The following is a 23,738-nucleotide window of genomic DNA, read 5'->3' as shown; positions in this document are numbered from 1 at the left end:
ATGGTGATCATTTCGAATCTGTTTAAAGAGGGGGCACCCAGATTTGAACTGGGGACCTCTTGATCTGCAGTCAAATGCTCTACCACTGAGCTATACCCCCTAATCTGATGAACTTCTCCAATTGTTGAGAGTGCATCTCGTTTCATATATATCGTCTGGATCGTCATTCAGGGTGATTCATTTCTGTGTCCTCTACAGAGGAGTTGGCATTTTCTAAGAAAATGATTAAATTAAACAGTTAAAAGTATAGTAATTTTAACAAACTAAAATAAGCCCTTAGTTGCATTGCTATGGGGTTGTAGTTTATTCAACAATTGTTGCCAGTATGAAATAGTGATCATTTTGAATTTGCTTAAAGAGGGGGCACCCAGATTTGAACTGGGGACCTCTTGATCTGCAGTCAAATGCTCTACCACTGAGCTATACCCCCACATCTGATGAGATGCTCCACATGTTCAGTGTGCATCTCTTTTCATATAATTGGATTGTCTGGATCGTCATTCAGGGTGATTCATTACTGTGTCCTCTACAGACGAGGTAGCATTTTTTAAGTAAATGATTAAATTAAACAGTTAAAAGTATAGTAATTTTAACAAACTTAGTTAAGCCCTTAGTTGCATTGCTATTGGCTTGTAGTTTATTCAACAAATGTTGCCAGCGTGAAATGGTGATCATTTTGAATTTGTTTAAAGAGGGGGCACCCAGATTTGAACTGGGGACCTCTTGATCTGCAGTCAAATGCTCTACCACTGAGCTATACCCCCACATCTGATGAGATGCTCCAATTGTTGAGTGTGCATCTCGTTTCATATATATTGTCTGGATCGTCATTTCAGGGGGATTCATTACTGTGTCCTCTACAGAGGAGTTGGAATTTTCTAAGAAAATGATTAAATTAAACCGTTAATAGTATAGTAACTTCAACAAACTAAACCAAGCCCTTAGTTGGATTGCTTTGGGGTTGTAGTGTTTGCAATATTTGCTAACAGTTTGAAATGGTGATCATTTCGAATATGTTTAAAGAGGGGGCACCCAGATTTGAACTGGGGACCTCTTGATCTGCAGTCAAATGCTCTACCACTGAGCTATACCCCCACATCTGATGAGATGCTCCACATGTTCAGTGTGCATCTCTTTTCATATAATTGGATTGTTTGGATCGTCATTCAGGGGGATTTATTACTGTGTCCTCTACAGACGAGTTGGCATTTTCTAAGAAAATGATTAAATTAAACCGTTAAAAGTATAGTAACTTCAACAAACTAAACCAAGCCCTTAGTTGGATTGCTTTGGGGTTGTAGTGTTTGCAATATTTGCTAACAGTTTGAAATGGTGATCATTTCGAAGCTGTTTAAAGAGGGGGCACCCAGATTTGAACTGGGGACCTCTTGATCTGCAGTCAAATGCTCTACCACTGAGCTATACCCCCACATCTGATGAGATGCTCCAATTGTTGAGTGTGCATCTCGTTTCATATATATTGTCTGGATCGTCATTTCAGGGGGATTCATTACTGTGTCCTCTACAGAGGAGTTGGCATTTTCTAAGAAAATGATTAAATTAAACCGTTAAAAGTATAGTAACTTCAACAAACTAAACCAAGCCCTTAGTTGGATTGCTATGGGGTTGTATTGTTTGCAATATTTGCTGACAGTTTGAAATGGTGATCATTTCGAATTTGTTTAAAGAGGGGGCACCCAGATTTGAACTGGGGACCTCTTGATCTGCAGTCAAATGCTCTACCACTGAGCTATACCCCCTAATCTGATGAACTTCTCCAATTGTTGAGAGTGCATCTCGTTTCATATATATCGTCTGGATCGTCATTCAGGGTGATTCATTTCTGTGTCCTCTACAGAGGAGTTGGCATTTTCTAAGAAAATGATTAAATTAAACAGTTAAAAGTATAGTAATTTTAACAAACTAAAATAAGCCCTTAGTTGCATTGCTATGGGGTTGTAGTTTATTCAACAATTGTTGCCAGTATGAAATAGTGATCATTTTGAATTTGCTTAAAGAGGGGGCACCCAGATTTGAACTGGGGACCTCTTGATCTGCAGTCAAATGCTCTACCACTGAGCTATACCCCCACATCTAATGAGATGCTCCACATGTTCAGTGTGCATCTCTTTTCATATAATTGGATTGTCTGGATCGTCATTCAGGGGGATTCATTACTGTGTCCTCTACAGACGAGGTAGCATTTTTTAAGTAAATGATTAAATTAAACAGTTAAAAGTATAGTAATTTTAACAAACTTAAATAAGCCCTTAGTTGCATTGCTATTGGCTTGTAGTTTATTCAACAAATGTTGCCAGCGTGAAATGGTGATCATTTTGAATTTGTTTAAAGAGGGGGCACCCAGATTTGAACTGGGGACCTCTTGATCTGCAGTCAAATGCTCTACCACTGAGCTATACCCCCACATCTGATGAGATGCTCCAATTGTTGAGTGTGCATCTCGTTTCATATATATTGTCTGGATCGTCATTTCAGGGGGATTCATTACTGTGTCCTCTACAGAGGAGTTGGAATTTTCTAAGAAAATGATTAAATTAAACCGTTAAAAGTATAGTAACTTCAACAAACTAAACCAAGCCCTTAGTTGGATTGCTTTGGGGTTGTAGTGTTTGCAATATTTGCTAACAGTTTGAAATGGTGATCATTTCGAAGCTGTTTAAAGAGGGGGCACCCAGATTTGAACTGGGGACCTCTTGATCTGCAGTCAAATGCTCTACCACTGAGCTATACCCCCACATCTGATGAGATGCTCCAATTGTTGAGTGTGCATCTCGTTTCATATATATTGTCTGGATCGTCATTTCAGGGGGATTCATTACTGTGTCCTCTACAGAGGAGTTGGCATTTTCTAAGAAAATGATTAAATTAAACCGTTAAAAGTATAGTAACTTCAACAAACTAAACCAAGCCCTTAGTTGGATTGCTATGGGGTTGTATTGTTTGCAATATTTGCTGACAGTTTGAAATGGTGATCATTTCGAATTTGTTTAAAGAGGGGGCACCCAGATTTGAACTGGGGACCTCTTGATCTGCAGTCAAATGCTCTACCACTGAGCTATACCCCCACATCTGATGAGATGCTCCACATGTTCAGTGTGCATCTCTTTTCATATAATTGGATTGTTTGGATCGTCATTCAGGGGGATTCATTACTTTGTCCTCTACAGACGAGTTGGCATTTCTTAAGTAACTTTTTAAATTAAACCGTTAAAAGTAAAGTAACTTCAACAAACTAAACCAAGCCCTTAGTTGGATTGCTATCGGGTTGTAGTGTTTGCAATATTTGCTAACAGTTTGAAATGGTGATCATTTCGAATCTGTTTAAAGAGGGGGCACCCAGATTTGAACTGGGGACCTCTTGATCTGCAGTCAAATGCTCTACCACTGAGCTATACCCCCTAATCTGATGAACTTCTCCAATTGTTGAGAGTGCATCTCGTTTCATATATATCGTCTGGATCGTCATTCAGGGTGATTCATTTCTGTGTCCTCTACAGAGGAGTTGGCATTTTCTAAGAAAATGATTAAATTAAACAGTTAAAAGTATAGTAATTTTAACAAACTAAAATAAGCCCTTAGTTGCATTGCTATGGGGTTGTAGTTTATTCAACAATTGTTGCCAGTATGAAATAGTGATCATTTTGAATTTGCTTAAAGAGGGGGCACCCAGATTTGAACTGGGGACCTCTTGATCTGCAGTCAAATGCTCTACCACTGAGCTATACCCCCACATCTAATGAGATGCTCCACATGTTCAGTGTGCATCTCTTTTCATATAATTGGATTGTCTGGATCGTCATTCAGGGGGATTCATTACTGTGTCCTCTACAGACGAGGTAGCATTTTTTAAGTAAATGATTAAATTAAACAGTTAAAAGTATAGTAATTTTAACAAACTTAAATAAGCCCTTAGTTGCATTGCTATTGGCTTGTAGTTTATTCAACAAATGTTGCCAGCGTGAAATGGTGATCATTTTGAATTTGTTTAAAGAGGGGGCACCCAGATTTGAACTGGGGACCTCTTGATCTGCAGTCAAATGCTCTACCACTGAGCTATACCCCCACATCTGATGAGATGCTCCAATTGTTGAATGTGCATCTCGTTTCATATATATTGTCTGGATCGTCATTTCAGGGGGATTCATTACTGTGTCCTCTACAGAGGAGTTGGAATTTTCTAAGAAAATGATTAAATTAAACCGTTAATAGTATAGTAACTTCAACAAACTAAACCAAGCCCTTAGTTGGATTGCTTTGGGGTTGTAGTGTTTGCAATATTTGCTAACAGTTTGAAATGGTGATCATTTCGAATATGTTTAAAGAGGGGGCACCCAGATTTGAACTGGGGACCTCTTGATCTGCAGTCAAATGCTCTACCACTGAGCTATACCCCCACATCTGATGAGATGCTCCACATGTTCAGTGTGCATCTCTTTTCATATAATTGGATTGTTTGGATCGTCATTCAGGGGGATTTATTACTGTGTCCTCTACAGACGAGTTGGCATTTTCTAAGAAAATGATTAAATTAAACCGTTAAAAGTATAGTAACTTCAACAAACTAAACCAAGCCCTTAGTTGGATTGCTTTGGGGTTGTAGTGTTTGCAATATTTGCTAACAGTTTGAAATGGTGATCATTTCGAAGCTGTTTAAAGAGGGGGCACCCAGATTTGAACTGGGGACCTCTTGATCTGCAGTCAAATGCTCTACCACTGAGCTATACCCCCACATCTGATGAGATGCTCCAATTGTTGAGTGTGCATCTCGTTTCATATATATTGTCTGGATCGTCATTTCAGGGGGATTCATTACTGTGTCCTCTACAGAGGAGTTGGCATTTTCTAAGAAAATGATTAAATTAAACCGTTAAAAGTATAGTAACTTCAACAAACTAAACCAAGCCCTTAGTTGGATTGCTATGGGGTTGTATTGTTTGCAATATTTGCTGACAGTTTGAAATGGTGATCATTTCGAATTTGTTTAAAGAGGGGGCACCCAGATTTGAACTGGGGACCTCTTGATCTGCAGTCAAATGCTCTACCACTGAGCTATACCCCCACATCTGATGAGATGCTCCACATGTTCAGTGTGCATCTCTTTTCATATAATTGGATTGTTTGGATCGTCATTCAGGGGGATTCATTACTTTGTCCTCTACAGACGAGTTGGCATTTCTTAAGTAACTTTTTAAATTAAACCGTTAAAAGTAAAGTAACTTCAACAAACTAAACCAAGCCCTTAGTTGGATTGCTATGGGGTTGTAGTGTTTGCAATATTTGCTAACAGTTTGAAATGGTGATCATTTCGAATCTGTTTAAAGAGGGGGCACCCAGATTTGAACTGGGGACCTCTTGATCTGCAGTCAAATGCTCTACCACTGAGCTATACCCCCTAATCTGATGAACTTCTCCAATTGTTGAGAGTGCATCTCGTTTCATATATATCGTCTGGATCGTCATTCAGGGTGATTCATTTCTGTGTCCTCTACAGAGGAGTTGGCATTTTCTAAGAAAATGATTAAATTAAACAGTTAAAAGTATAGTAATTTTAACAAACTAAAATAAGCCCTTAGTTGCATTGCTATGGGGTTGTAGTTTATTCAACAATTGTTGCCAGTATGAAATAGTGATCATTTTGAATTTGCTTAAAGAGGGGGCACCCAGATTTGAACTGGGGACCTCTTGATCTGCAGTCAAATGCTCTACCACTGAGCTATACCCCCACATCTGATGAGATGCTCCAATTGTTGAGTGTGCATCTCGTTTCATATATATTGTCTGGATCGTCATTTCAGGGGGATTCATTACTGTGTCCTCTACAGAGGAGTTGGCATTTTCTAAGAAAATGATTAAATTAAACCGTTAAAAGTATAGTAACTTCAACAAACTAAACCAAGCCCTTAGTTGGATTGCTATGGGGTTGTATTGTTTGCAATATTTGCTGACAGTTTGAAATGGTGATCATTTCGAATTTGTTTAAAGAGGGGGCACCCAGATTTGAACTGGGGACCTCTTGATCTGCAGTCAAATGCTCTACCACTGAGCTATACCCCCACATCTGATGAGATGCTCCACATGTTCAGTGTGCATCTCTTTTCATATAATTGGATTGTTTGGATCGTCATTCAGGGGGATTCATTACTTTGTCCTCTACAGACGAGTTGGCATTTCTTGAGTAACTTTTTAAATTAAACCGTTAAAAGTAAAGTAACTTCAACAAACTAAACCAAGCCCTTAGTTGGATTGCTATGGGGTTGTAGTGTTTGCAATATTTGCTAACAGTTTGAAATGGTGATCATTTCGAATCTGTTTAAAGAGGGGGCACCCAGATTTGAACTGGGGACCTCTTGATCTGCAGTCAAATGCTCTACCACTGAGCTATACCCCCTAATCTGATGAACTTCTCCAATTGTTGAGAGTGCATCTCGTTTCATATATATCGTCTGGATCGTCATTCAGGGTGATTCATTTCTGTGTCCTCTACAGAGGAGTTGGCATTTTCTAAGAAAATGATTAAATTAAACAGTTAAAAGTATAGTAATTTTAACAAACTAAAATAAGCCCTTAGTTGCATTGCTATGGGGTTGTAGTTTATTCAACAATTGTTGCCAGTATGAAATAGTGATCATTTTGAATTTGCTTAAAGAGGGGGCACCCAGATTTGAACTGGGGACCTCTTGATCTGCAGTCAAATGCTCTACCACTGAGCTATACCCCCACATCTGATGAGATGCTCCACATGTTCAGTGTGCATCTCTTTTCATATAATTGGATTGTCTGGATCGTCATTCAGGGGGATTCATTACTGTGTCCTCTACAGACGAGGTAGCATTTTTTAAGTAAATGATTAAATTAAACAGTTAAAAGTATAGTAATTTTAACAAACTTAGTTAAGCCCTTAGTTGCATTGCTATTGGCTTGTAGTTTATTCAACAAATGTTGCCAGCGTGAAATGGTGATCATTTTGAAATTGTTTAAAGAGGGGGCACCCAGATTTGAACTGGGGAGCTCTTGATCTGCAGTCAAATGCTCTACCACTGAGCTATACCCCCACATCTGATGAGATGCTCCAATTGTTGAGGGTGCATCTCGTTTCATATATATTGTCTGGATCGTCATTTCAGGGGGATTCATTACTGTGTCCTCTACAGAGGAGTTGGAATTTTCTAAGAAAATGATTAAATTAAACCGTTAATAGTATAGTAACTTCAACAAACTAAACCAAGCCCTTAGTTGGATTGCTTTGGGGTTGTAGTGTTTGCAATATTTGCTAACAGTTTGAAATGGTGATCATTTCGAATATGTTTAAAGAGGGGGCACCCAGATTTGAACTGGGGACCTCTTGATCTGCAGTCAAATGCTCTACCACTGAGCTATACCCCCACATCTGATGAGATGCTCCACATGTTCAGTGTGCATCTCTTTTCATATAATTGGATTGTTTGGATCGTCATTCAGGGGGATTTATTACTGTGTCCTCTACAGACGAGTTGGCATTTTCTAAGAAAATGATTAAATTAAACCGTTAAAAGTATAGTAACTTCAACAAACTAAACCAAGCCCTTAGTTGGATTGCTTTGGGGTTGTAGTGTTTGCAATATTTGCTAACAGTTTGAAATGGTGATCATTTCGAAGCTGTTTAAAGAGGGGGCACCCAGATTTGAACTGGGGACCTCTTGATCTGCAGTCAAATGCTCTACCACTGAGCTATACCCCCACATCTGATGAGATGCTCCAATTGTTGAGTGTGCATCTCGTTTCATATATATTGTCTGGATCGTCATTTCAGGGGGATTCATTACTGTGTCCTCTACAGAGGAGTTGGCATTTTCTAAGAAAATGATTAAATTAAACCGTTAAAAGTATAGTAACTTCAACAAACTAAACCAAGCCCTTAGTTGGATTGCTATGGGGTTGTATTGTTTGCAATATTTGCTGACAGTTTGAAATGGTGATCATTTCGAATTTGTTTAAAGAGGGGGCACCCAGATTTGAACTGGGGACCTCTTGATCTGCAGTCAAATGCTCTACCACTGAGCTATACCCCCACATCTGATGAGATGCTCCACATGTTCAGTGTGCATCTCTTTTCATATAATTGGATTGTTTGGATCGTCATTCAGGGGGATTCATTACTTTGTCCTCTACAGACGAGTTGGCATTTCTTAAGTAACTTTTTAAATTAAACCGTTAAAAGTAAAGTAACTTCAACAAACTAAACCAAGCCCTTAGTTGGATTGCTATGGGGTTGTAGTGTTTGCAATATTTGCTAACAGTTTGAAATGGTGATCATTTCGAATCTGTTTAAAGAGGGGGCACCCAGATTTGAACTGGGGACCTCTTGATCTGCAGTCAAATGCTCTACCACTGAGCTATACCCCCTAATCTGATGAACTTCTCCAATTGTTGAGAGTGCATCTCGTTTCATATATATCGTCTGGATCGTCATTCAGGGTGATTCATTTCTGTGTCCTCTACAGAGGAGTTGGCATTTTCTAAGAAAATGATTAAATTAAACAGTTAAAAGTATAGTAATTTTAACAAACTAAAATAAGCCCTTAGTTGCATTGCTATGGGGTTGTAGTTTATTCAACAATTGTTGCCAGTATGAAATAGTGATCATTTTGAATTTGCTTAAAGAGGGGGCACCCAGATTTGAACTGGGGACCTCTTGATCTGCAGTCAAATGCTCTACCACTGAGCTATACCCCCACATCTGATGAGATGCTCCACATGTTCAGTGTGCATCTCTTTTCATATAATTGGATTGTCTGGATCGTCATTCAGGGGGATTCATTACTGTGTCCTCTACAGACGAGGTAGCATTTTTTAAGTAAATGATTAAATTAAACAGTTAAAAGTATAGTAATTTTAACAAACTTAAATAAGCCCTTAGTTGCATTGCTATTGGCTTGTAGTTTATTCAACAAATGTTGCCAGCGTGAAATGGTGATCATTTTGAATTTGTTTAAAGAGGGGGCACCCAGATTTGAACTGGGGACCTCTTGATCTGCAGTCAAATGCTCTACCACTGAGCTATACCCCCACATCTGATGAGATGCTCCAATTGTTGAGTGTGCATCTCGTTTCATATATATTGGCTGGATCGTCATTTCAGGGGGATTCATTACTGTGTCCTCTACAGAGGAGTTGGAATTTTCTAAGAAAATGATTAAATTAAACCGTTAATAGTATAGTAACTTCAACAAACTAAACCAAGCCCTTAGTTGGATTGCTTTGGGGTTGTAGTGTTTGCAATATTTGCTAACAGTTTGAAATGGTGATCATTTTGAATTTGCTTAAAGAGGGGGCACCCAGATTTGAACTGGGGACCTCTTGATCTGCAGTCAAATGCTCTACCACTGAGCTATACCCCCACATCTGATGAGATGCTCCAATTGTTGAGTGTGCATCTCGTTTCATATATATTGTCTGGATCGTCATTTCAGGGGCATTCATAACTGTGTCCTCTACAGAGGAGTTGGCATTTTCTAAGAAAATGATTAAATTAAACCGTTAAAAGTATAGTAACTTCAACAAACTAAACCAAGCCCTTAGTTGGATTTCTATGGGGTTGTATTGTTTGCAATATTTGCTGACGGTTTGAAATGGTGATCATTTCGAATTTGTTTAAAGAGGGGGCACCCAGATTTGAACTGGGGACCTCTTGATCTGGAGTCAAATGCTCTACCACTGAGCTATACCCCCACATCTGATGAGATGCTCCACATGTTCAGTGTGCATTTCTTTTCATATAATTGGATTGTTTGGATCGTCATTCAGGGGGATTCATTACTTTGTCCTCTACAGACGAGTTGGCATTTCTTAAGTAACTTTTTAAATTAAACCGTTAAAAGTAAAGTAACTTCAACAAACTAAACCAAGCCCTTAGTTGGATTGCTATGGGGTTGTAGTGTTTGCAATATTTGCTAACAGTTTGAAATGGTGATCATTTCGAATCTGTTTAAAGAGGGGGCACCCAGATTTGAACTGGGGACCTCTTGATCTGCAGTCAAATGCTCTACCACTGAGCTATACCCCCTAATCTGATGAACTTCTCCAATTGTTGAGAGTGCATCTCGTTTCATATATATCGTCTGGATCGTCATTCAGGGTGATTCATTTCTGTGTCCTCTACAGAGGAGTTGGCATTTTCTAAGAAAATGATTAAATTAAACAGTTAAAAGTATAGTAATTTTAACAAACTAAAATAAGCCCTTAGTTGCATTGCTATGGGGTTGTAGTTTATTCAACAATTGTTGCCAGTATGAAATAGTGATCATTTTGAATTTGCTTAAAGAGGGGGCACCCAGATTTGAACTGGGGACCTCTTGATCTGCAGTCAAATGCTCTACCACTGAGCTATACCCCCACATCTGATGAGATGCTCCACATGTTCAGTGTGCATCTCTTTTCATATAATTGGATTGTCTGGATCGTCATTCAGGGGGATTCATTACTGTGTCCTCTACAGACGAGGTAGCATTTTTTAAGTAAATGATTAAATTAAACAGTTAAAAGTATAGTAATTTTAACAAACTTAAATAAGCCCTTAGTTGCATTGCTATTGGCTTGTAGTTTATTCAACAAATGTTGCCAGCGTGAAATGGTGATCATTTTGAATTTGTTTAAAGAGGGGGCACCCAGATTTGAACTGGGGACCTCTTGATCTGCAGTCAAATGCTCTACCACTGAGCTATACCCCCACATCTGATGAGATGCTCCAATTGTTGAGTGTGCATCTCGTTTCATATATATTGGCTGGATCGTCATTTCAGGGGGATTCATTACTGTGTCCTCTACAGAGGAGTTGGAATTTTCTAAGAAAATGATTAAATTAAACCGTTAATAGTATAGTAACTTCAACAAACTAAACCAAGCCCTTAGTTGGATTGCTTTGGGGTTGTAGTGTTTGCAATATTTGCTAACAGTTTGAAATGGTGATCATTTCGAATATGTTTAAAGAGGGGGCACCCAGATTTGAACTGGGGACCTCTTGATCTGCAGTCAAATGCTCTACCACTGAGCTATACCCCCACATCTGATGAGATGCTCCACATGTTCAGTGTGCATCTCTTTTCATATAATTGGATTGTTTGGATCGTCATTCAGGGGGATTTATTACTGTGTCCTCTACAGACGAGTTGGCATTTCTTAAGTAACTTTTTAAATTAAACCGTTAAAAGTAAAGTAACTTCAACAAACTAAACCAAGCCCTTAGTTGGATTGCTATGGGGTTGTAGTGTTTGCAATATTTGCTAACAGTTTGAAATGGTTAACATTTCGAATCTGTTTAAAGAGGGGGCACCCAGATTTGAACTGGGGACCTCTTGATCTGCAGTCAAATGCTCTACCACTGAGCTATACCCCCTAATCTGATGAACTTCTCCAATTGTTGAGAGTGCATCTCGTTTCATATATATCGTCTGGATCGTCATTCAGGGTGATTCATTTCTGTGTCCTCTACAGAGGAGTTGGCATTTTCTAAGAAAATGATTAAATTAAACAGTTAAAAGTATAGTAATTTTAACAAACTAAAATAAGCCCTTAGTTGCATTGCTATGGGGTTGTAGTTTATTCAACAATTGTTGCCAGTATGAAATAGTGATCATTTTGAATTTGCTTAAAGAGGGGGCACCCAGATTTGAACTGGGGACCTCTTGATCTGCAGTCAAATGCTCTACCACTGAGCTATACCCCCACATCTGATGAGATGCTCCAATTGTTGAGTGTGCATCTCGTTTCATATATATTGTCTGGATCGTCATTTCAGGGGGATTCATTACTGTGTCCTCAACAGAGGAGTTGGCATTTTCTAAGAAAATGATTAAATTAAACCGTTAAAAGTATAGTAACTTCAACAAACTAAACCAAGCCCTTAGTTGGATTGCTATGGGGTTGTATTGTTTGCAATATTTGCTGACAGTTTGAAATGGTGATCATTTCGAATTTGTTTAAAGAGGGGGCACCCAGATTTGAACTGGGGACCTCTTGATCTGCAGTCAAATGCTCTACCACTGAGCTATACCCCCACATCTGATGAGATGCTCCACATGTTCAGTGTGCATCTCTTTTCATATAATTGGATTGTTTGGATCGTCATTCAGGGGGATTCATTACTTTGTCCTCTACAGACGAGTTGGCATTTCTTAAGTAACTTTTTAAATTAAACCGTTAAAAGTAAAGTAACTTCAACAAACTAAACCAAGCCCTTAGTTGGATTGCTATGGGGTTGTAGTGTTTGCAATATTTGCTAACAGTTTGAAATGGTGATCATTTCGAATCTGTTTAAAGAGGGGGCACCCAGATTTGAACTGGGGACCTCTTGATCTGCAGTCAAATGCTCTACCACTGAGCTATACCCCCTAATCTGATGAACTTCTCCAATTGTTGAGAGTGCATCTCGTTTCATATATATCGTCTGGATCGTCATTCAGGGTGATTCATTTCTGTGTCCTCTACAGAGGAGTTGGCATTTTCTAAGAAAATGATTAAATTAAACAGTTAAAAGTATAGTAATTTTAACAAACTAAAATAAGCCCTTAGTTGCATTGCTATGGGGTTGTAGTTTATTCAACAATTGTTGCCAGTATGAAATAGTGATCATTTTGAATTTGCTTAAAGAGGGGGCACCCAGATTTGAACTGGGGACCTCTTGATCTGCAGTCAAATGCTCTACCACTGAGCTATACCCCCACATCTGATGAAATGCTCCACATGTTCAGTGTGCATCTCTTTTCATATAATTGGATTGTTTGGATCGTCATTCAGGGGGATTCATTACTGTGTCCTCTACAGACGAGTTGGCATTTCCTAAGTAACTTTTTAAATTAAATCGTTAAAAGTAAAGTAATTTTAACAAACTAAAATAAGCCCTTAGTTGCATTGCTATTGGCTTGTAGTTTATTCAACAATTGTTGCCAGTATAAAATAGTGATCATTTTGAATATGCTTAAAGAGGGGGCACCCAGATTTGAACTGGGGACCTCTTGATCTGCAGTCAAATGCTCTACCACTGAGCTATACCCCCACATCTGATGAGATGCTCCACATGTTCAGTGTGCATCTCTCTTCATATAATTGGATTGTTTGGATGGTCATTCAGGGGGATTCATTACTGTGTCCTGTACAGACGAGTTGGCATTTTCTAAGAAAATGATTAAATTAAACCGTTCAAAGTATAGTAATTTCAACAAACTAAACCAAGCCCTTAGTTGGATTTCTATGGGCTTGTAGTGTTTGCAATATTTGCTAACAGTTTAAAATGGTGATCATTTCGAATATGTTTAAAGAGGGGGCACCCAGATTTGAACTGGGGACCTCTTGATCTGCAGTCAAATGCTCTACCACTGAGCTATACCCCCACATCTGATGAGATGCTCCACATGTTCAGTGTGCATCTCTTTTCATATAATTGGATTGTTTGGATCGTCATTCAGGGGGATTTATTACTGTGTCCTCTACAGACGAGTTGGCATTTTCTAAGAAAATGATTAAATTAAACCGTTAATAGTATAGTAACTTCAACAAACTAAACCAAGCCCTTAGTTGGATTGCTATGGGGTTGTAGTGTTTGCAATATTTGCTAACAGTTGGAAATGGTGATCATTTCGAATCTGTTTAAAGAGGGGGCACCCAGATTTGAACTGGGGACCTCTTGATCTGCAGTCAAATGCTCTACCACTGAGCTATACCCCCTAATCTGATGAACTTCTCCAATTGTTGAGAGTGCATCTCGTTTCATATATATTGTCTGGATCGTCATTTCAGGGGGATTCATTACTGTGTCCTCTACAGAGGAGTTGGCATTTTCTAAGAAAATGATTAAATTAAAACCGTTAATAGTATAGTAACTTCAACAAACTAAACCAAGCCCTTAGTTGGATTGCTTTGGGGTTGTAGTGTTTGCAATATTTGCTAACAGTTTGAAATGGTGATCATTTCGAATATGTTTAAAGAGGGGGCACCCAGATTTGAACTGGGGACCTCTTGATCTGCAGTCAAATGCTCTACCACTGAGCTATACCCCCTAATCTGATGAACTTCTCCAATTGTTGAGAGTGCATCTCGTTTCATATATATCGTCTGGATCGTCATTCAGGGTGATTTATTTCTGTGTCCTCTACAGAGGAGTTGGCATTTTCTAAGAAAATGATTAAATTAAACAGTTAAAAGTATAGTAATTTTAACAAACTAAAATAAGCCCTTAGTTGCATTGCTATTGGCTTGTAGTTTATTCAACAATTGTTGCCAGTATAAAATAGTGATCATTTTGAATATGCTTAAAGAGGGGGCACCCAGATTTGAACTGGGGACCTCTTGATCTGCAGTCAAATGCTCTACCACTGAGCTATACCCCCACATCTGATGAGATGCTCCACATGTTCAGTGTGCATCTCTTTTCATATAATTGGATTGTCTGGATCGTCATTCAGGGGGATTCATTACTGTGTCCTCTACAGACGAGGTAGCATTTTTTAAGTAAATGATTAAATTAAACAGTTAAAAGTATAGTAATTTTAACAAACTTAAATAAGCCCTTAGTTGCATTGCTATTGGCTTGTAGTTTATTCAACAAATGTTGCCAGCGTGAAATGGTGATCATTTTGAATTTGTTTAAAGAGGGGGCACGCAGATTTGAACTGGGGACCTCTTGATCTGCAGTCAAATGCTCTACCACTGAGCTATACCCCCACATCTGATGAGATGCTCCAATTGTTGAGTGTGCATCTCGTTTCATATATATTGTCTGGATCGTCATTTCAGGGGGATTCATTACTGTGTCCTCTACAGAGGAGTTGGAATTTTCTAAGAAAATGATTAAATTAAACCGTTAATAGTATAGTAACTTCAACAAACTAAACCAAGCCCTTAGTTGGATTGCTTTGGGGTTGTAGTGTTTGCAATATTTGCTAACAGTTTGAAATGGTGATCATTTCGAATATGTTTAAAGAGGGGGCACCCAGATTTGAACTGGGGACCTCTTGATCTGCAGTCAAATGCTCTACCACTGAGCTATACCCCCACATCTGATGAGATGCTCCACATGTTCAGTGTGCATCTCTTTTCATATAATTGGATTGTTTGGATCGTCATTCAGGGGGATTTATTACTGTGTCCTCTACAGAGGAGTTGGCATTTTCTAAGAAAATGATTAAATTAAACCGTTAATAGTATCTTCAACAAACTAAACCAAGCCCTTAGTTGGATTCTTTTGGGGTTGTAGTGTTTGCAATATTTGCTAACAGTTTGAAATGGTGATCATTTCGAATATGTTTAAAGAGGGGGCACCCAGATTTGAACTGGGGACCTCTTGATCTGCAGTCAAATGCTCTACCACTGAGCTATACCCCCACATCTGATGAGATGCTCCACATGTTCAGTGTGCATCTCTTTTCATATAATTGGATTGTCTGGATCGTCATTCAGGGGGATTCATTACTGTGTCCTCTACAGACGAAGTAGCATTTTTTAAGTAAATGATTAAATTAAACCGTTAAAAGTATAGTAACTTCAACAAACTAAACCAAGCCCTTAGTTGGATTGCTTTGGGGTTGTAGTGTTTGCAATATTTGCTAACAGTTTGAAATGGTGATCATTTCGAAGCTGTTTAAAGAGGGGGCACCCAGATTTGAACTGGGGACCTCTTGATCTGCAGTCAAATGCTCTACCACTGAGCTATACCCCCACATCTGATGAGATGCTCCAATTGTTGAGTGTGCATCTCGTTTCATATATATTGTCTGGATCGTCATTTCAGGGGGATTCATTACTGTGTCCTCTACAGAGGAGTTGGCATTTTCTAAGAAAATGATTAAATTAAACCGTTAAAAGTATAGTAACTTCAACAAACTAAACCAAGCCCTTAGTTGGATTGCTTTGGGGTTGTATTGTTTGCAATATTTGCTGACAGTTTGAAATGGTGATCATTTCGAATTTGTTTAAAGAGGGGGCACCCAGATTTGAACTGGGGACCTCTTGATCTGCAGTCAAATGCTCTACCACTGAGCTATACCCCCACATCTGATGAGATGCTCCACATGTTCAGTGTGCATCTCTTTTCATATAATTGGATTGTTTGGATCGTCATTCAGGGGGATTCATTACTTTGTCCTCTACAGACGAGTTGGCATTTCTTAAGTAACTTTTTAAATTAAACCGTTAAAAGTAAAGTAACTTCAACAAACTAAACCAAGCCCTTAGTTGGATTGCTATGGGGTTGTAGTGTTTGCAATATTTGCTAACAGTTTGAAATGGTGATCATTTCGAATCTGTTTAAAGAGGGGGCACCCAGATTTGAACTGGGGACCAGTGTGTGCATCTCGTTTTATATATATTGTCTGGATCGTCATTTCAGGGGGATTCATTACTGTGTCCTCTACAGAGGAGTTGGCATTTTCTAAGAAAATGATTAAATTAAACAGTTAAAAGTATAGTAATTTTAACAAACTAAAATAAGCCCTTAGTTGCATTGCTATTGGCTTGTAGTTTATTCAACAATTGTTGCCAGTATGAAATAGTGATCATTTTGAATTTGCTTAAAGAGGGGGCACCCATATTTGAACTGGGGACCTCTTGATCTGCAGTCAAATGCTCTACCACTGAGCTATACCCCCACATCTGATGAGATGCTCCACATGTTCAGTGTGCATCTCTTTTCATATAATTGGATTGTCTGGATCGTCATTCAGGGGGATTCATTACTGTGTCCTCTACAGACGAGGTAGCATTTTTTAAGTAAATGATTAAATTAAACAGTTAAAAGTATAGTAATTTTAACAAACTAAAATAAGCCCTTAGTTGCATTGCTATTGGCTTGTAGTTTATTCAACAATTGTTGCCAGTATGAAATAGTGATCATTTTGAATTTGCTTAAAGAGGGGGCACCCAGATTTGAACTGGGGACCTCTTGATCTGCAGTCAAATGCTCTACCACTGAGCTATACCCCCACATCTGATGAGATGCTCCACATGTTCAGTGTGCATCTCTTTTCATATAATTGGATTGTCTGGATCGTCATTCAGGGGGATTCATTACTGTGTCCTCTACAGACGAAGTAGCATTTTTTAAGTAAATGATTAAATTAAACAGTTAAAAGTATAGTAATTTTAACAAACTTAAATAAGCCCTTAGTTGCATTGCTATTGGCTTGTAGTTTATTCAACAAATGTTGCCAGTATGAAATAGTGATCATTTTGAATTTGCTTAAAGAGGGGGCACCCAGATTTGAACTGGGGACCTCTTGATCTGCAGTCAAATGCTCTACCACTGAGCTATACCCCCTAATCTGATGAACTGCTCCTATTGTTGAGTGTGCATCTCGTTTCATATATATCGTCTGGATCGTCATTCAGGGTGATTCATTACTGTGTCCTCTACAGAGGAGTTGGCATTTTTTAAGAAAATGATTAAATTAAACAGTTAAAAGTATAGTAATTTTAACAAACTAAAATAAGCCCTTAGTTGCATTGCTATTGGCTTGTAGTTTATTCAACAATTGTTGCCAGTATGAAATAGTGATCATTTTGAATTTGCTTAAAGAGGGGGCACCCAGATTTGAACTGGGGACCTCTTGATCTGCAGTCAAATGCTCTACCACTGAGCTATACCCCCACATCTGATGAGATGCTCCACATGTTCAGTGTGCATCTCTTTTCATATAATTGGATTGTCTGGATCGTCATTCAGGGGGATTCATTACTGTGTCCTCTACAGACGAGGTAGCATTTTTTAAGTAAATGATTAAATTAAACAGTTAAAAGTATAGTAATTTTAACAAACTTAAATAAGCCCTTAGTTGCATTGCTATTGGCTTGTAGTTTATTCAACAAATGTTGCCAGCGTGAAATGGTGATCATTTTGAATTTGTTTAAAGAGGGGGCACGCAGATTTGAACTGGGGACCTCTTGATCTGCAGTCAAATGCTCTACCACTGAGCTATACCCCCACATCTGATGAGATGCTCCAATTGTTGAGTGTGCATCTCGTTTCATATATATTGTCTGGATCGTCATTTCAGGGGGATTCATTACTGTGTCCTCTACAGAGGAGTTGGAATTTTCTAAGAAAATGATTAAATTAAACCGTTAATAGTATAGTAACTTCAACAAACTAAACCAAGCCCTTAGTTGGATTGCTTTGGGGTTGTAGTGTTTGCAATATTTGCTAACAGTTTGAAATGGTGATCATTTCGAATATGTTTAAAGAGGGGGCACCCAGATTTGAACTGGGGACCTCTTGATCTGCAGTCAAATGCTCTACCACTGAGCTATACCCCCACATCTGATGAGATGCTCCACATGTTCAGTGTGCATCTCTTTTCATATAATTGGATTGTTTGGATCGTCATTCAGGGGGATTTATTACTGTGTCCTCTACAGAGGAGTTGGCATTTTCTAAGAAAATGATTAAATTAAACCGTTAATAGTATCTTCAACAAACTAAACCAAGCCCTTAGTTGGATTGCTTTGGGGTTGTAGTGTTTGCAATATTTGCTAACAGTTTGAAATGGTGATCATTTCGAATATGTTTAAAGAGGGGGCACCCAGATTTGAACTGGGGACCTCTTGATCTGCAGTCAAATGCTCTACCACTGAGCTATACCCCCACATCTGATGAGATGCTCCACATGTTCAGTGTGCATCTCTTTTCATATAATTGGATTGTCTGGATCGTCATTCAGGGGGATTCATTACTGTGTCCTCTACAGACGAAGTAGCATTTTTTAAGTAAATGATTAAATTAAACCGTTAAAAGTATAGTAACTTCAACAAACTAAACCAAGCCCTTAGTTGGATTGCTTTGGGGTTGTAGTGTTTGCAATATTTGCTAACAGTTTGAAATGGTGATCATTTCGAAGCTGTTTAAAGAGGGGGCACCCAGATTTGAACTGGGGACCTCTTGATCTGCAGTCAAATGCTCTACCACTGAGCTATACCCCCACATCTGATGAGATGCTCCAATTGTTGAGTGTGCATCTCGTTTCATATATATTGTCTGGATCGTCATTTCAGGGGGATTCATTACTGTGTCCTCTACAGAGGAGTTGGCATTTTCTAAGAAAATGATTAAATTAAACCGTTAAAAGTATAGTAACTTCAACAAACTAAACCAAGCCCTTAGTTGGATTGCTTTGGGGTTGTATTGTTTGCAATATTTGCTGACAGTTTGAAATGGTGATCATTTCGAATTTGTTTAAAGAGGGGGCACCCAGATTTGAACTGGGGACCTCTTGATCTGCAGTCAAATGCTCTACCACTGAGCTATACCACCACATCTGATGAGATGCTCCACATGTTCAGTGTGCATCTCTTTTCATATAATTGGATTGTTTGGATCGTCATTCAGGGGGATTCATTACTTTGTCCTCTACAGACGAGTTGGCATTTCTTAAGTAACTTTTTAAATTAAACCGTTAAAAGTAAAGTAACTTCAACAAACTAAACCAAGCCCTTAGTTGGATTGCTATGGGGTTGTAGTGTTTGCAATATTTGCTAACAGTTTGAAATGGTGATCATTTCGAATCTGTTTAAAGAGGGGGCACCCAGATTTGAACTGGGGACCAGTGTGTGCATCTCGTTTTATATATATTGTCTGGATCGTCATTTCAGGGGGATTCATTACTGTGTCCTCTACAGAGGAGTTGGCATTTTCTAAGAAAATGATTAAATTAAACCGTTAATAGTATAGTAACTTCAACAAACTAAACCAAGCCCTTAGTTGGATTGCTTTGGGGTTGTAGTGTTTGCAATATTTGCTAACAGTTTGAAATGGTGATCATTTCGAATATGTTTAAAGAGGGGGCACCCAGATTTGAACTGGGGACCTCTTGATCTGCAGTCAAATGCTCTACCACTGAGCTATACCCCCACATCTGATGAGATGCTCCACATGTTCAGTGTGCATCTCTCTTCATATAATTGGATTGTTTGGATGGTCATTCAGGGGGATTCATTACTGTGTCCTGTACAGACGAGTTGGCATTTTCTAAGAAAATGATTAAATTAAACCGTTCAAAGTATAGTAATTTCAACAAACTAAACCAAGCCCTTAGTTGGATTTCTATGGGCTTGTAGTGTTTGCAATATTTGCTAACAGTTTAAAATGGTGATCATTTCGAATATGTTTAAAGAGGGGGCACCCAGATTTGAACTGGGGACCTCTTGATCTGCAGTCAAATGCTCTACCACTGAGCTATACCCCCACATCTGATGAGATGCTCCACATGTTCAGTGTGCATCTCTTTTCATATAATTGGATTGTTTGGATCGTCATTCAGGGGGATTTATTACTGTGTCCTCTACAGACGAGTTGGCATTTTCTAAGAAAATGATTAAATTAAACCGTTAATAGTATAGTAACTTCAACAAACTAAACCAGGCCCTTAGTTGGATTGCTATGGGGTTGTAGTGTTTGCAATATTTGCTAACAGTTGGAAATGGTGATCATTTCGAATCTGTTTAAAGAGGGGGCACCCAGATTTGAACTGGGGACCTCTTGATCTGCAGTCAAATGCTCTACCACTGAGCTATACCCCCTAATCTGATGAACTTCTCCAATTGTTGAGAGTGCATCTCGTTTCATATATATTGTCTGGATCGTCATTTCAGGGGGATTCATTACTGTGTCCTCTACAGAGGAGTTGGCATTTTCTAAGAAAATGATTAAATTAAAACCGTTAATAGTATAGTAACTTCAACAAACTAAACCAAGCCCTTAGTTGGATTGCTTTGGGGTTGTAGTGTTTGCAATATTTGCTAACAGTTTGAAATGGTGATCATTTCGAATATGTTTAAAGAGGGGGCACCCAGATTTGAACTGGGGACCTCTTGATCTGCAGTCAAATGCTCTACCACTGAGCTATACCCCCTAATCTGATGAACTTCTCCAATTGTTGAGAGTGCATCTCGTTTCATATATATCGTCTGGATCGTCATTCAGGGTGATTTATTTCTGTGTCCTCTACAGAGGAGTTGGCATTTTCTAAGAAAATGATTAAATTAAACAGTTAAAAGTATAGTAATTTTAACAAACTAAAATAAGCCCTTAGTTGCATTGCTATTGGCTTGTAGTTTATTCAACAATTGTTGCCAGTATAAAATAGTGATCATTTTGAATATGCTTAAAGAGGGGGCACCCAGATTTGAACTGGGGACCTCTTGATCTGCAGTCAAATGCTCTACCACTGAGCTATACCCCCACATCTGATGAGATGCTCCACATGTTCAGTGTGCATCTCTTTTCATATAATTGGATTGTTTGGATCGTCATTCAGGGGGATTTATTACTGTGTCCTCTACAGACGAGTTGGCATTTTCTAAGAAAATGATTAAATTAAACCGTTAAAAGTATAGTAACTTCAACAAACTAAACCAAGCCCTTAGTTGGATTGCTTTGGGGTTGTAGTGTTTGCAATATTTGCTAACAGTTTGAAATGGTGATCATTTCGAAGCTGTTTAAAGAGGGGGCACCCAGATTTGAACTGGGGACCTCTTGATCTGCAGTCAAATGCTCTACCACTGAGCTATACCCCCACATCTGATGAGATGCTCCAATTGTTGAGTGTGCATCTCGTTTCATATATATTGTCTGGATCGTCATTTCAGGGGGATTCATTACTGTGTCCTCTACAGAGGAGTTGGCATTTTCTAAGAAAATGATTAAATTAAACCGTTAAAAGTATAGTAACTTCAACAAACTAAACCAAGCCCTTAGTTGGATTGCTTTGGGGTTGTATTGTTTGCAATATTTGCTGACAGTTTGAAATGGTGATCATTTCGAATTTGTTTAAAGAGGGGGCACCCAGATTTGAACTGGGGACCTCTTGATCTGCAGTCAAATGCTCTACCACTGAGCTATACCCCCACATCTGATGAGATGCTCCACATGTTCAGTGTGCATCTCTTTTCATATAATTGGATTGTTTGGATCGTCATTCAGGGGGATTCATTACTTTGTCCTCTACAGACGAGTTGGCATTTCTTAAGTAACTTTTTAAATTAAACCGTTAAAAGTAAAGTAACTTCAACAAACTAAACCAAGCCCTTAGTTGGATTGCTATGGGGTTGTAGTGTTTGCAATATTTGCTAACAGTTTGAAATGGTGATCATTTCGAATCTGTTTAAAGAGGGGGCACCCAGATTTGAACTGGGGACCTCTTGATCTGCAGTCAAATGCTCTACCACTGAGCTATACCCCCTAATCTGATGAACTTCTCCAATTGTTGAGAGTGCATCTCGTTTCATATATATCGTCTGGATCGTCATTCAGGGTGATTCATTTCTGTGTCCTCTACAGAGGAGTTGGCATTTTCTAAGAAAATGATTAAATTAAACAGTTAAAAGTATAGTAATTTTAACAAACTAAAATAAGCCCTTAGTTGCATTGCTATTGGCTTGTAGTTTATTCAACAATTGTTGCCAGCGTGAAATGGTGATCATTTTGAATTTGTTTGAAGAGGGGGCACCCAGATTTGAACTGGGGACCTCTTGATCTGCAGTCAAATGCTCTACCACTGAGCTATACCCCCACATCTGATGAGATGCTCCAATTGTTGAGTGTGCATCTCGTTTTATATATATTGTCTGGATCGTCATTTCAGGGGGATTCATTACTGTGTCCTCTACAGAGGAGTTGGCATTTTCTAAGAAAATGATTAAATTAAACCGTTAATAGTATAGTAACTTCAACAAACTAAACCAAGCCCTTAGTTGGATTGCTTTGGGGTTGTAGTGTTTGCAATATTTGCTAACAGTTTGAAATGGTGATCATTTCGAATATGTTTAAAGAGGGGGCACCCAGATTTGAACTGGGGACCTCTTGATCTGCAGTCAAATGCTCTACCACTGAGCTATACCCCCACATCTGATGAGATGCTCCACATGTTCAGTGTGCATCTCTCTTCATATAATTGGATTGTTTGGATGGTCATTCAGGGGGATTCATTACTGTGCCCTGTACAGACGAGTTGGCATTTTCTAAGAAAATGATTAAATTAAACCGTTCAAAGTATAGTAATTTCAACAAACTAAACCAAGCCCTTAGTTGGATTTCTATGGGCTTGTAGTGTTTGCAATATTTGCTAACAGTTTAAAATGGTGATCATTTCGAATATGTTTAAAGAGGGGGCACCCAGATTTGAACTGGGGACCTCTTGATCTGCAGTCAAATGCTCTACCACTGAGCTATACCCCCACATCTGATGAGATGCTCCACATGTTCAGTGTGCATCTCTTTTCATATAATTGGATTGTTTGGATCGTCATTCAGGGGGATTTATTACTGTGTCCTCTACAGACGAGTTGGCATTTTCTAAGAAAATGATTAAATTAAACCGTTAATAGTATAGTAACTTCAACAAACTAAACCAAGCCCTTAGTTGGATTGCTATGGGGTTGTAGTGTTTGCAATATTTGCTAACAGTTGGAAATGGTGATCATTTCGAATCTGTTTAAAGAGGGGGCACCCAGATTTGAACTGGGGACCTCTTGATCTGCAGTCAAATGCTCTACCACTGAGCTATACCCCCTAATCTGATGAACTTCTCCAATTGTTGAGAGTGCATCTCGTTTCATATATATTGTCTGGATCGTCATTTCAGGGGGATTCATTACTGTGTCCTCTACAGAGGAGTTGGCATTTTCTAAGAAAATGATTAAATTAAAACCGTTAATAGTATAGTAACTTCAACAAACTAAACCAAGCCCTTAGTTGGATT

At 38.7% G+C, this 23,738-nt stretch overlaps 70 non-coding genes across 70 annotated transcripts; all 70 read right to left on the bottom strand.

Moving 5' to 3' along the window:
- Nucleotides 1-28: 28 nt before the first annotated feature.
- trnac-gca (transfer RNA cysteine (anticodon GCA)) lies at nt 29-100 on the bottom strand. Its single transcript has one exon. It is a non-coding gene; the product is annotated as a tRNA-Cys (tRNA).
- A 258-nt stretch (nt 101-358) lies between these two features.
- On the bottom strand, nt 359-430 carry trnac-gca (transfer RNA cysteine (anticodon GCA)). Its single transcript has one exon. It is a non-coding gene; the product is annotated as a tRNA-Cys (tRNA).
- Nucleotides 431-692: 262 nt separating this feature from the next.
- On the bottom strand, nt 693-764 carry trnac-gca (transfer RNA cysteine (anticodon GCA)). The gene has a single exon. It is a non-coding gene; the product is annotated as a tRNA-Cys (tRNA).
- A 259-nt stretch (nt 765-1,023) lies between these two features.
- On the bottom strand, nt 1,024-1,095 carry trnac-gca (transfer RNA cysteine (anticodon GCA)). Its single transcript has one exon. It is a non-coding gene; the product is annotated as a tRNA-Cys (tRNA).
- Nucleotides 1,096-1,357: 262 nt separating this feature from the next.
- Nucleotides 1,358-1,429, bottom strand: trnac-gca (transfer RNA cysteine (anticodon GCA)). Its single transcript has one exon. It is a non-coding gene; the product is annotated as a tRNA-Cys (tRNA).
- A 259-nt stretch (nt 1,430-1,688) lies between these two features.
- Nucleotides 1,689-1,760, bottom strand: trnac-gca (transfer RNA cysteine (anticodon GCA)). The gene has a single exon. It is a non-coding gene; the product is annotated as a tRNA-Cys (tRNA).
- A 258-nt stretch (nt 1,761-2,018) lies between these two features.
- On the bottom strand, nt 2,019-2,090 carry trnac-gca (transfer RNA cysteine (anticodon GCA)). The gene has a single exon. It is a non-coding gene; the product is annotated as a tRNA-Cys (tRNA).
- Nucleotides 2,091-2,352: 262 nt separating this feature from the next.
- On the bottom strand, nt 2,353-2,424 carry trnac-gca (transfer RNA cysteine (anticodon GCA)). Its single transcript has one exon. It is a non-coding gene; the product is annotated as a tRNA-Cys (tRNA).
- A 259-nt stretch (nt 2,425-2,683) lies between these two features.
- Nucleotides 2,684-2,755, bottom strand: trnac-gca (transfer RNA cysteine (anticodon GCA)). Its single transcript has one exon. It is a non-coding gene; the product is annotated as a tRNA-Cys (tRNA).
- A 259-nt stretch (nt 2,756-3,014) lies between these two features.
- trnac-gca (transfer RNA cysteine (anticodon GCA)) lies at nt 3,015-3,086 on the bottom strand. The gene has a single exon. It is a non-coding gene; the product is annotated as a tRNA-Cys (tRNA).
- Nucleotides 3,087-3,348: 262 nt separating this feature from the next.
- trnac-gca (transfer RNA cysteine (anticodon GCA)) lies at nt 3,349-3,420 on the bottom strand. The gene has a single exon. It is a non-coding gene; the product is annotated as a tRNA-Cys (tRNA).
- Nucleotides 3,421-3,678: 258 nt separating this feature from the next.
- Nucleotides 3,679-3,750, bottom strand: trnac-gca (transfer RNA cysteine (anticodon GCA)). The gene has a single exon. It is a non-coding gene; the product is annotated as a tRNA-Cys (tRNA).
- A 262-nt stretch (nt 3,751-4,012) lies between these two features.
- On the bottom strand, nt 4,013-4,084 carry trnac-gca (transfer RNA cysteine (anticodon GCA)). The gene has a single exon. It is a non-coding gene; the product is annotated as a tRNA-Cys (tRNA).
- Nucleotides 4,085-4,343: 259 nt separating this feature from the next.
- On the bottom strand, nt 4,344-4,415 carry trnac-gca (transfer RNA cysteine (anticodon GCA)). Its single transcript has one exon. It is a non-coding gene; the product is annotated as a tRNA-Cys (tRNA).
- A 262-nt stretch (nt 4,416-4,677) lies between these two features.
- Nucleotides 4,678-4,749, bottom strand: trnac-gca (transfer RNA cysteine (anticodon GCA)). The gene has a single exon. It is a non-coding gene; the product is annotated as a tRNA-Cys (tRNA).
- A 259-nt stretch (nt 4,750-5,008) lies between these two features.
- trnac-gca (transfer RNA cysteine (anticodon GCA)) lies at nt 5,009-5,080 on the bottom strand. Its single transcript has one exon. It is a non-coding gene; the product is annotated as a tRNA-Cys (tRNA).
- Nucleotides 5,081-5,342: 262 nt separating this feature from the next.
- On the bottom strand, nt 5,343-5,414 carry trnac-gca (transfer RNA cysteine (anticodon GCA)). Its single transcript has one exon. It is a non-coding gene; the product is annotated as a tRNA-Cys (tRNA).
- A 258-nt stretch (nt 5,415-5,672) lies between these two features.
- On the bottom strand, nt 5,673-5,744 carry trnac-gca (transfer RNA cysteine (anticodon GCA)). Its single transcript has one exon. It is a non-coding gene; the product is annotated as a tRNA-Cys (tRNA).
- A 259-nt stretch (nt 5,745-6,003) lies between these two features.
- trnac-gca (transfer RNA cysteine (anticodon GCA)) lies at nt 6,004-6,075 on the bottom strand. The gene has a single exon. It is a non-coding gene; the product is annotated as a tRNA-Cys (tRNA).
- Nucleotides 6,076-6,337: 262 nt separating this feature from the next.
- On the bottom strand, nt 6,338-6,409 carry trnac-gca (transfer RNA cysteine (anticodon GCA)). The gene has a single exon. It is a non-coding gene; the product is annotated as a tRNA-Cys (tRNA).
- A 258-nt stretch (nt 6,410-6,667) lies between these two features.
- trnac-gca (transfer RNA cysteine (anticodon GCA)) lies at nt 6,668-6,739 on the bottom strand. The gene has a single exon. It is a non-coding gene; the product is annotated as a tRNA-Cys (tRNA).
- A 262-nt stretch (nt 6,740-7,001) lies between these two features.
- Nucleotides 7,002-7,073, bottom strand: trnac-gca (transfer RNA cysteine (anticodon GCA)). Its single transcript has one exon. It is a non-coding gene; the product is annotated as a tRNA-Cys (tRNA).
- Nucleotides 7,074-7,332: 259 nt separating this feature from the next.
- On the bottom strand, nt 7,333-7,404 carry trnac-gca (transfer RNA cysteine (anticodon GCA)). The gene has a single exon. It is a non-coding gene; the product is annotated as a tRNA-Cys (tRNA).
- Nucleotides 7,405-7,666: 262 nt separating this feature from the next.
- On the bottom strand, nt 7,667-7,738 carry trnac-gca (transfer RNA cysteine (anticodon GCA)). The gene has a single exon. It is a non-coding gene; the product is annotated as a tRNA-Cys (tRNA).
- Nucleotides 7,739-7,997: 259 nt separating this feature from the next.
- Nucleotides 7,998-8,069, bottom strand: trnac-gca (transfer RNA cysteine (anticodon GCA)). The gene has a single exon. It is a non-coding gene; the product is annotated as a tRNA-Cys (tRNA).
- Nucleotides 8,070-8,331: 262 nt separating this feature from the next.
- trnac-gca (transfer RNA cysteine (anticodon GCA)) lies at nt 8,332-8,403 on the bottom strand. Its single transcript has one exon. It is a non-coding gene; the product is annotated as a tRNA-Cys (tRNA).
- A 258-nt stretch (nt 8,404-8,661) lies between these two features.
- On the bottom strand, nt 8,662-8,733 carry trnac-gca (transfer RNA cysteine (anticodon GCA)). The gene has a single exon. It is a non-coding gene; the product is annotated as a tRNA-Cys (tRNA).
- A 262-nt stretch (nt 8,734-8,995) lies between these two features.
- Nucleotides 8,996-9,067, bottom strand: trnac-gca (transfer RNA cysteine (anticodon GCA)). Its single transcript has one exon. It is a non-coding gene; the product is annotated as a tRNA-Cys (tRNA).
- A 259-nt stretch (nt 9,068-9,326) lies between these two features.
- Nucleotides 9,327-9,398, bottom strand: trnac-gca (transfer RNA cysteine (anticodon GCA)). The gene has a single exon. It is a non-coding gene; the product is annotated as a tRNA-Cys (tRNA).
- Nucleotides 9,399-9,657: 259 nt separating this feature from the next.
- trnaw-cca (transfer RNA tryptophan (anticodon CCA)) lies at nt 9,658-9,729 on the bottom strand. The gene has a single exon. It is a non-coding gene; the product is annotated as a tRNA-Trp (tRNA).
- Nucleotides 9,730-9,991: 262 nt separating this feature from the next.
- On the bottom strand, nt 9,992-10,063 carry trnac-gca (transfer RNA cysteine (anticodon GCA)). The gene has a single exon. It is a non-coding gene; the product is annotated as a tRNA-Cys (tRNA).
- A 258-nt stretch (nt 10,064-10,321) lies between these two features.
- Nucleotides 10,322-10,393, bottom strand: trnac-gca (transfer RNA cysteine (anticodon GCA)). Its single transcript has one exon. It is a non-coding gene; the product is annotated as a tRNA-Cys (tRNA).
- Nucleotides 10,394-10,655: 262 nt separating this feature from the next.
- On the bottom strand, nt 10,656-10,727 carry trnac-gca (transfer RNA cysteine (anticodon GCA)). Its single transcript has one exon. It is a non-coding gene; the product is annotated as a tRNA-Cys (tRNA).
- A 259-nt stretch (nt 10,728-10,986) lies between these two features.
- trnac-gca (transfer RNA cysteine (anticodon GCA)) lies at nt 10,987-11,058 on the bottom strand. Its single transcript has one exon. It is a non-coding gene; the product is annotated as a tRNA-Cys (tRNA).
- Nucleotides 11,059-11,320: 262 nt separating this feature from the next.
- Nucleotides 11,321-11,392, bottom strand: trnac-gca (transfer RNA cysteine (anticodon GCA)). The gene has a single exon. It is a non-coding gene; the product is annotated as a tRNA-Cys (tRNA).
- A 258-nt stretch (nt 11,393-11,650) lies between these two features.
- On the bottom strand, nt 11,651-11,722 carry trnac-gca (transfer RNA cysteine (anticodon GCA)). The gene has a single exon. It is a non-coding gene; the product is annotated as a tRNA-Cys (tRNA).
- Nucleotides 11,723-11,981: 259 nt separating this feature from the next.
- Nucleotides 11,982-12,053, bottom strand: trnac-gca (transfer RNA cysteine (anticodon GCA)). Its single transcript has one exon. It is a non-coding gene; the product is annotated as a tRNA-Cys (tRNA).
- A 262-nt stretch (nt 12,054-12,315) lies between these two features.
- trnac-gca (transfer RNA cysteine (anticodon GCA)) lies at nt 12,316-12,387 on the bottom strand. The gene has a single exon. It is a non-coding gene; the product is annotated as a tRNA-Cys (tRNA).
- A 258-nt stretch (nt 12,388-12,645) lies between these two features.
- On the bottom strand, nt 12,646-12,717 carry trnac-gca (transfer RNA cysteine (anticodon GCA)). Its single transcript has one exon. It is a non-coding gene; the product is annotated as a tRNA-Cys (tRNA).
- Nucleotides 12,718-12,979: 262 nt separating this feature from the next.
- On the bottom strand, nt 12,980-13,051 carry trnac-gca (transfer RNA cysteine (anticodon GCA)). The gene has a single exon. It is a non-coding gene; the product is annotated as a tRNA-Cys (tRNA).
- A 262-nt stretch (nt 13,052-13,313) lies between these two features.
- Nucleotides 13,314-13,385, bottom strand: trnac-gca (transfer RNA cysteine (anticodon GCA)). Its single transcript has one exon. It is a non-coding gene; the product is annotated as a tRNA-Cys (tRNA).
- A 262-nt stretch (nt 13,386-13,647) lies between these two features.
- trnac-gca (transfer RNA cysteine (anticodon GCA)) lies at nt 13,648-13,719 on the bottom strand. The gene has a single exon. It is a non-coding gene; the product is annotated as a tRNA-Cys (tRNA).
- Nucleotides 13,720-13,979: 260 nt separating this feature from the next.
- trnac-gca (transfer RNA cysteine (anticodon GCA)) lies at nt 13,980-14,051 on the bottom strand. Its single transcript has one exon. It is a non-coding gene; the product is annotated as a tRNA-Cys (tRNA).
- A 258-nt stretch (nt 14,052-14,309) lies between these two features.
- Nucleotides 14,310-14,381, bottom strand: trnac-gca (transfer RNA cysteine (anticodon GCA)). Its single transcript has one exon. It is a non-coding gene; the product is annotated as a tRNA-Cys (tRNA).
- A 262-nt stretch (nt 14,382-14,643) lies between these two features.
- trnac-gca (transfer RNA cysteine (anticodon GCA)) lies at nt 14,644-14,715 on the bottom strand. The gene has a single exon. It is a non-coding gene; the product is annotated as a tRNA-Cys (tRNA).
- A 259-nt stretch (nt 14,716-14,974) lies between these two features.
- Nucleotides 14,975-15,046, bottom strand: trnac-gca (transfer RNA cysteine (anticodon GCA)). The gene has a single exon. It is a non-coding gene; the product is annotated as a tRNA-Cys (tRNA).
- A 257-nt stretch (nt 15,047-15,303) lies between these two features.
- Nucleotides 15,304-15,375, bottom strand: trnac-gca (transfer RNA cysteine (anticodon GCA)). Its single transcript has one exon. It is a non-coding gene; the product is annotated as a tRNA-Cys (tRNA).
- A 262-nt stretch (nt 15,376-15,637) lies between these two features.
- Nucleotides 15,638-15,709, bottom strand: trnac-gca (transfer RNA cysteine (anticodon GCA)). The gene has a single exon. It is a non-coding gene; the product is annotated as a tRNA-Cys (tRNA).
- Nucleotides 15,710-15,968: 259 nt separating this feature from the next.
- On the bottom strand, nt 15,969-16,040 carry trnac-gca (transfer RNA cysteine (anticodon GCA)). The gene has a single exon. It is a non-coding gene; the product is annotated as a tRNA-Cys (tRNA).
- A 525-nt stretch (nt 16,041-16,565) lies between these two features.
- trnac-gca (transfer RNA cysteine (anticodon GCA)) lies at nt 16,566-16,637 on the bottom strand. Its single transcript has one exon. It is a non-coding gene; the product is annotated as a tRNA-Cys (tRNA).
- A 262-nt stretch (nt 16,638-16,899) lies between these two features.
- Nucleotides 16,900-16,971, bottom strand: trnac-gca (transfer RNA cysteine (anticodon GCA)). The gene has a single exon. It is a non-coding gene; the product is annotated as a tRNA-Cys (tRNA).
- A 262-nt stretch (nt 16,972-17,233) lies between these two features.
- Nucleotides 17,234-17,305, bottom strand: trnac-gca (transfer RNA cysteine (anticodon GCA)). Its single transcript has one exon. It is a non-coding gene; the product is annotated as a tRNA-Cys (tRNA).
- Nucleotides 17,306-17,563: 258 nt separating this feature from the next.
- trnac-gca (transfer RNA cysteine (anticodon GCA)) lies at nt 17,564-17,635 on the bottom strand. Its single transcript has one exon. It is a non-coding gene; the product is annotated as a tRNA-Cys (tRNA).
- Nucleotides 17,636-17,897: 262 nt separating this feature from the next.
- trnac-gca (transfer RNA cysteine (anticodon GCA)) lies at nt 17,898-17,969 on the bottom strand. Its single transcript has one exon. It is a non-coding gene; the product is annotated as a tRNA-Cys (tRNA).
- A 259-nt stretch (nt 17,970-18,228) lies between these two features.
- Nucleotides 18,229-18,300, bottom strand: trnac-gca (transfer RNA cysteine (anticodon GCA)). Its single transcript has one exon. It is a non-coding gene; the product is annotated as a tRNA-Cys (tRNA).
- A 257-nt stretch (nt 18,301-18,557) lies between these two features.
- trnac-gca (transfer RNA cysteine (anticodon GCA)) lies at nt 18,558-18,629 on the bottom strand. Its single transcript has one exon. It is a non-coding gene; the product is annotated as a tRNA-Cys (tRNA).
- Nucleotides 18,630-18,891: 262 nt separating this feature from the next.
- On the bottom strand, nt 18,892-18,963 carry trnac-gca (transfer RNA cysteine (anticodon GCA)). Its single transcript has one exon. It is a non-coding gene; the product is annotated as a tRNA-Cys (tRNA).
- Nucleotides 18,964-19,222: 259 nt separating this feature from the next.
- trnac-gca (transfer RNA cysteine (anticodon GCA)) lies at nt 19,223-19,294 on the bottom strand. The gene has a single exon. It is a non-coding gene; the product is annotated as a tRNA-Cys (tRNA).
- A 525-nt stretch (nt 19,295-19,819) lies between these two features.
- Nucleotides 19,820-19,891, bottom strand: trnac-gca (transfer RNA cysteine (anticodon GCA)). Its single transcript has one exon. It is a non-coding gene; the product is annotated as a tRNA-Cys (tRNA).
- Nucleotides 19,892-20,153: 262 nt separating this feature from the next.
- Nucleotides 20,154-20,225, bottom strand: trnac-gca (transfer RNA cysteine (anticodon GCA)). The gene has a single exon. It is a non-coding gene; the product is annotated as a tRNA-Cys (tRNA).
- Nucleotides 20,226-20,487: 262 nt separating this feature from the next.
- Nucleotides 20,488-20,559, bottom strand: trnac-gca (transfer RNA cysteine (anticodon GCA)). The gene has a single exon. It is a non-coding gene; the product is annotated as a tRNA-Cys (tRNA).
- Nucleotides 20,560-20,819: 260 nt separating this feature from the next.
- On the bottom strand, nt 20,820-20,891 carry trnac-gca (transfer RNA cysteine (anticodon GCA)). Its single transcript has one exon. It is a non-coding gene; the product is annotated as a tRNA-Cys (tRNA).
- A 258-nt stretch (nt 20,892-21,149) lies between these two features.
- Nucleotides 21,150-21,221, bottom strand: trnac-gca (transfer RNA cysteine (anticodon GCA)). Its single transcript has one exon. It is a non-coding gene; the product is annotated as a tRNA-Cys (tRNA).
- A 262-nt stretch (nt 21,222-21,483) lies between these two features.
- On the bottom strand, nt 21,484-21,555 carry trnac-gca (transfer RNA cysteine (anticodon GCA)). The gene has a single exon. It is a non-coding gene; the product is annotated as a tRNA-Cys (tRNA).
- A 259-nt stretch (nt 21,556-21,814) lies between these two features.
- On the bottom strand, nt 21,815-21,886 carry trnac-gca (transfer RNA cysteine (anticodon GCA)). The gene has a single exon. It is a non-coding gene; the product is annotated as a tRNA-Cys (tRNA).
- A 262-nt stretch (nt 21,887-22,148) lies between these two features.
- On the bottom strand, nt 22,149-22,220 carry trnac-gca (transfer RNA cysteine (anticodon GCA)). Its single transcript has one exon. It is a non-coding gene; the product is annotated as a tRNA-Cys (tRNA).
- Nucleotides 22,221-22,478: 258 nt separating this feature from the next.
- Nucleotides 22,479-22,550, bottom strand: trnac-gca (transfer RNA cysteine (anticodon GCA)). The gene has a single exon. It is a non-coding gene; the product is annotated as a tRNA-Cys (tRNA).
- A 259-nt stretch (nt 22,551-22,809) lies between these two features.
- trnac-gca (transfer RNA cysteine (anticodon GCA)) lies at nt 22,810-22,881 on the bottom strand. Its single transcript has one exon. It is a non-coding gene; the product is annotated as a tRNA-Cys (tRNA).
- A 262-nt stretch (nt 22,882-23,143) lies between these two features.
- trnac-gca (transfer RNA cysteine (anticodon GCA)) lies at nt 23,144-23,215 on the bottom strand. Its single transcript has one exon. It is a non-coding gene; the product is annotated as a tRNA-Cys (tRNA).
- Nucleotides 23,216-23,477: 262 nt separating this feature from the next.
- On the bottom strand, nt 23,478-23,549 carry trnac-gca (transfer RNA cysteine (anticodon GCA)). Its single transcript has one exon. It is a non-coding gene; the product is annotated as a tRNA-Cys (tRNA).
- Nucleotides 23,550-23,738: the final 189 nt, after the last annotated feature.

Source organism: Pungitius pungitius, chromosome 12 (genome assembly GCF_949316345.1).
Source record: "Pungitius pungitius chromosome 12, fPunPun2.1, whole genome shotgun sequence".
In the NCBI taxonomy this organism is placed as follows: domain Eukaryota; kingdom Metazoa; phylum Chordata; class Actinopteri; order Perciformes; family Gasterosteidae; genus Pungitius; species Pungitius pungitius.
The sequence above is the reverse complement of the archived record's forward strand: the minus strand, read 5'-3'. Positions and strand labels throughout refer to the sequence as shown.